This window comes from Anguilla rostrata, chromosome 8, assembly GCF_018555375.3.
Source record: "Anguilla rostrata isolate EN2019 chromosome 8, ASM1855537v3, whole genome shotgun sequence".
Lineage (NCBI taxonomy): Eukaryota > Metazoa > Chordata > Actinopteri > Anguilliformes > Anguillidae > Anguilla > Anguilla rostrata.
The window spans coordinates 48,946,289-48,952,288 of NC_057940.1; positions in this window are offsets into that span (position 1 = coordinate 48,946,289).

Genomic DNA, 6,000 nt, shown 5'->3' on the forward strand with positions numbered 1-6,000 from the left:
AACAAGGTCAAGCACACATTTTTTTCTGTCACTTCAGAGGTAATTGTAGGGCCTGCATCCGCTCCCAGACGTTTGACGTATGGGTTTTTAGCAGTGTTTTTGAATGCAGGAACATGGGTACCGTTACATAAGCAGTTGCATCTTTCTTTATTGTTTATTCGTGCACGTATGTGAAGATTCCAGTGTTCAGTAGCGGGTAATGTCCTGAAGGTTTGTTTAAATCCCAAGATTCTGCATTGTGTATGTATGTACACTTTGTACTGTGTGACTGCTAATGAACTGAATAATTGTGAGGTGGTGGCACCTCTCACTCTGATTTCTGTGGGTTAATTGACCCTGACGAGGGGCAGGTGTGTGAGTGCTATGGTGAGGTGATGGCACCTCACAGGCATTTGCTCTGAGCTAATTGTCCCTGATGAGGGTCAGGTGTGGGAGGCCTATATCTAGCCCCTGATTTCTGGGGTTCAGCGCAGACTCATTGTTTGTCATGCTCGTGGTGTTTAGGGATGTAAGAATCAGCAGAAGTTACCGTATTGATCCTATCTGCCAGATTAGTGTCTTCTCGAGCTGATTATCTCTTCGCGCTGTGGAGGACATTTTGCCCTTGTCTCTTTAGTTTTACTTTTGTTTTCTACCCGCCAGGCTGCGAGTGTCGCTTTTCTTTTGTAAGTGACTCAACTCTGTTTTTCTAGTGGGGGTTTTCTTTCTGGGCAGCTACGCTGCGGTGGTGTTCCATTTCTTTTAGTTTTCTGAGCCCGCTGACAGAAGTTTCAGTGAGTGGAGGGAGCGATTACTTAGCTCTTTATTATTTGGTATTTCCCCTGTCCCTTTCTATCGCTCGGCGATTTTGTGGTTACCCCTCAGGGTTAACTTTTAGATCCCCTCGGTCCGCAATTGCGTCCCACCCTCCTCAACCGTGACAATGATAAAATGTTATGGAATATTTGCTCACTTCTTATTGTGGGTACTGACACCACTGTTTCATTTCATGGCCTGAGTGGTGTTTTGGTAGGAAAGTTGACAGTACAACAAATGCTTTTTCCAGCTGTGTTTGTGCATTTCTTGTATTCTTTGTATACACAGAGACTGAAGCTATTCATTAAAGTGACAATTGTGCATTTAAAAAAAATCTGCATTTCATTTTCTAAATTAACATTCGTGAGCCAAAATGAGTATTTTCACTGCCAATATGAGGCGCTTTTGTACTCAGTGCCATTCATTCACTCAGAGTCATTTGAGACTGAAATCATAGCAACATTCTCACCGATTATTCAACTCCAACATGCAGTCCTGCGTGTATACAATAGGAACTACATGTGCGGTACTCTATTAGCTGAGAGTACTCCATCAGACTTGGTGTTCACTGATGGATTCATCTTGCTGGCAGAATGGATGCACCACCAGCCAGGCCTGCCGTACCCGGTACCGTCATCACGCCGGGATTTACGAGCGTGGGCGTCGCCTAGGCGCTGCCCACAAACGTGTCAGCGGTGATTTGATTTCTGTGTCGAGAGCCAAGCCATTTCCAGTGCGTTACTATTAATATGGAAAGGCTCAATTTAAGCCATGGTTCCCTGGATGAATTAATGAATGAACGAGTGAAACATTGCATTTATTTGGCACTTTTTGCAGATGCACACAGCGCTTAACAGTGATGATGGGGAAACTCACTTCAACCACCACCAATGTGTACCGTACAAGGCAGCCATTTTGAGCCAGATCGCTCACCGCACATCAGCTGATGTGGAGAAGGTGAAAACAATTTTTAGCCAATTTTTAGCAAATTAAAAGATGATTGGGTGGCAGGCTGTGAGAATCAGGGTTGGGAATTTTGCCAGGGCACCAGGGAACCCTTTGCCATGAGTGTCATTGGGTCTTCAGTGACCACATGTGAACGAGGACCTCAGTTTTACATCTCATCTGAAAGACGGCGTCTCCTACTGCACTGGGGATTATTTGACCAGAGTGAAGATTGCCCCGCACTGGCTCACCAACGCCACTTCTAACTCAGTTTTCCCAGGGGGTCTCCATCAAATTATAAACCGCGCCCACACCTTCTTAACTTGAGCCATTCAGCAGGAGCAGGGTACATGGTGGTATGGTTGATGGCTCAATAGACCCAAGAGTTGGCTGAGGACACCTGGCTGTGGTGCACGGGTGAGCCCCACAGCCAAGGATCAAATTCAAACATGCTCTCTAGCGACCCCTTCTGGTTAGTTGGGTGCACATGGACTACATGCCAACTCCTCTCTATGCAAGCTCGGCTGCAACATGGAAAGAAGAAGCCTGGCGATTCCTAATGAAAACTGCCATTTTTTGGAGGAGAATCTCAAAACTGTGCTTGAGTCAATCTCAAAACTGTCCTTGAGTCAACAGCAAGGGATCAGGACGGAGTGTAGCACAGTGGGTAAGGAACTGGGCTTGTAACCGAAAGGTTGCAGGTTCGATTCCCGGGTAAGGACCCTGCCGTTGTACCCTTGAGCAAGGTACTTAACCTGCATTGCTTCAGTATATATCCAGCTGTATAAATGGATACAATGTAAAATGCTATGTAAAAAGTTCAGTGTAAGTCGCTCTGGATAAGAGCGTCTGCTAAATGCCTGTAATGTAATGTAATGGATCATGCTTGTGGTTGCAAACAGCTGAACTGGACATTCCAAATTAGGGTGGATGTTGGACATGTTCAGCTGCACATTGGGAACCAGTATCTTTAAAACTAAAAGAAAAGATATATATGAAGCGGCAAAACTCCATGCCGATTAGTCAGTGGGAATCTGGACATCTTTAGAACTCAGGGATGACTCACTCAAGGACAGTCCATGCCAAGGGAGTCTCATAGTTTGTCTGACCGCCCAAATTAATACAGGGTGCAAGGACACCCAGCAAAGAGGCTCCCCCCACCTCTCCCTCTGTCCCCACTCTGTCTTCAGAGAATGCGAGGCTCTCTCCGCGCTCCGATTGGCTTGGCGCTCTGATCGTGACCTCTTCGATTGGCTAAGACCAGGTGCGCAGTACCTGCACGACCACCCCCGTGCTCCTGGCTTCCCTTGCCTCAGCTGCAGCAGTGTTCCGCCATCGCCGGGGGAACGGAGCACACCAACTGTTGATTGAGGTGAAGGTGAGGGAGGGAGAGAGAGAGAGAGGGAGGGGGGAGAGAAAGAAGGGGGGGGGAGGGGAAGGCCGGGTTAAAATGGTACTTGTTCTCCCTCCTGTGGGTGCTCCTTTAGAGAGTCTGTACGGCCCCGTCTCACTGCCATGTATGGGCGGGTGAAGCTGCCCTGGCTTCCAGCCACATACTTTGCTTGTAGCGCTATTACTGAAACTTGCACTATTACTGAAACTGTAGTGCTATTACTGAATATGTAGCGCTAATACTAAAACTGTACGCAATTACTGAAACTGTAGCACTAATACTATAACTGTAGTGCTATTACTACAACTGTAGCGCTATTACTGAAACTGTAGTGCTATTACTGAAAATGTATGCTGCTACTGAAATTCCTTGTTCCTTGAAGGCAGCGAATCGCTGCCGGGATACTGGGCCACTAGCGCCTGTGCAGAGCTGCTGTTCCACCATTGCGCGTGTAATTTCTCGCACATTTTTATGTAAATTTGTGCAAAAGGAGGCAGCAGTGGTCAAGATCCTATTTTCCCCCTCCCTGCTTGATTATTGGAGCATGTTTTGAGAGAAGTGGTAGCACGTCAGCTTGTAATACGTGCCTTTTTCCTCAAATCTCCCAGCTCCACCAGTATAAAAACACCACCCCCACCCCACCCCACCCCACCCCACCCCACCCCATGCCAAACAGCTGGCGCAAGTCAGCCTGTCAGCGTGCCCTAGATTATTCTGTGGTGGTGCTATTTTCTGTGGACCTGTCCGTACGTGCTTGTGTGGAGGCAGCGAGAAAAGAGGTGGTACGTGCATTGCATCAAGATCACAATCTCACCCGACAGCTTTTGAGACAGCGGAAAGGTGCGCCTGTTCTGATTGGCCGGAGGGATGTGTGCACGCAGGCCGTGGTTGGCTGTCATGTCCCGAGCACGTACAGGACTCCTGCCGGTCCCGAGCCTGTCTTGTTTACATTTCTCTCGCTGCATGTTGAGTCAGTGATAGGTCACTGGGGGAAACACAAGCGCCGTTCCATTGGCTGACGGGCCTTGCTTCTTCCTTGTGGAAGTCCTTGTTTCCTTGAGTCACCTTGTGCTGTTCTAGCCTCAGGTAACTGTCACTAGGTGTGTTCTCTTTCCCAGGTATGAGAGTTCTGAAGAAGGATTAGCACAATGCTAATGGGGGGGGGGACACTGGGACTCAATCACCACATTCACTCCAAAAAAAGTATTAACAAGTGTTTCAGTCTTGTAATGAGACTAAAAATCTTTTTTCTCTTTCAAGTATAAATTCTTAGCTTGTTTTAAGTTACTGTTTAGGTGGCATGGTGGTGGTTTGCTTGACAAGTGTAATTGTCTTACTCCATTAGCAAGTCTTGAAAAATGTCAAACTGTCTCATCTATTTGGCAGTATGTTTGTCTTATTTAGCAAAAACGTGATAGAAATAAGATTTAAAGTCTAAATATGAGACTGAAATGCTTGCTGAGATTGACATATTTGTGGGTTTTTTGCAGTGCCGGGAGCCATCTCGTGCCTGGACAGTCCGGAACGTTTCTGAGGGATCTGATTAGTTTCCCTTTTGGGGGGTGAGCAGGGAGCGGGCTTTAGGAAAGCTCGGATTAGGGTAATTTCCTGCCCTAGGACAGGACGGAGGAGAGGTTACAACCCTTCCCTTTCCTGAATTCTGACTGCCTCTGTGCTCCTCTGGCTGGCCCCTTACCAGACAGAAAATATATTTTGCCATTGAATCAACTCAGTATCGGGAGTTAATGTATCTTCATAAAATGGGTCTATAATAGAGTCAATTCAAGTACAATGGAGTTTATAGGCGCTCAGCAGAGAGGGATTGTACTTTATCAAAGTTAATTCAAGTACCATAGAGTTTATTTGACAAAAGCTCTGAACTGCAGCTGAACCGTGTTAATTCAACCACAGCAGGGTTCATAGGAATCCAATAAGGATGAAAGGTACTCTGTGGTCGGACCTCCAACTACGTCCAGTAGGGATGAATTGGACTCTGTCAGAGGTTTTGACAGCAGACACTATGTTGTGCAGTCTCCTCCCTCTCTCCCCCGCAGCTTCAGAAACCGTGGATCATCTTCACTAGAATATTCACTCAAATTCTCATCTGAGGGTTAAGCTGTCCATGTAAACCTTATGAAGATGCAGGAAATTAATTAGGTTGACGGTGGTTATTGGTGTCAAGACGGTGAGATTTATTTTAAAGATGGTAGCGCGATAGCCAGCAACCTCAGCCTATCGCATCCTGGAGTAGAACCATCTGATTATTGACAATAAGAATAAATTGGAAAATGATGAGGTTAGACCCAATCTTCCACGAAAGCATGGAATGTCCTGCCGTTAAGTATCCAGAAATACATGGACAGAACCTACAGCTGAGAGCAAGGGAGGTTCCGGTTATCTAATACGCTTTTGCAATTTTGGAAGGAAGAAGAGCGCCGACTCATGATTGTCAGGTGAGCCTCACAACCAGCGCTGCAAGTAATTTGGCGTGTCCATGAATGAGGTCACCTCGCCCCCACGGGCGTATTTCTCAAGACGGGAAGCTTTTGTCACCGCATGTGAGGATTCGGCATGGGCAGAGCGTGCACACAGAGTGTGGCCAATAGGCTTGCAAGTGACTGCGCCGGAACAGCCAATCAGAAGCGTCGCTGAGTCCCTAAAGTGAAAGAGGAAGATGTGGTTATGACAAAATTACCCACGTGCTATTTTTTAATAATGCTGCAACCTCGTTATTTTAAGCTATGATTAGTCACATTTGAGCCAGTATAGTTCTAAGATTCAGTTTTTTTTAATTGCAGCGTTGTAGCTTTGAGAAAAGTCAAAACTCCTAGCCAGTTTTTCCACAGAGTTACATCTTGTGACATTGC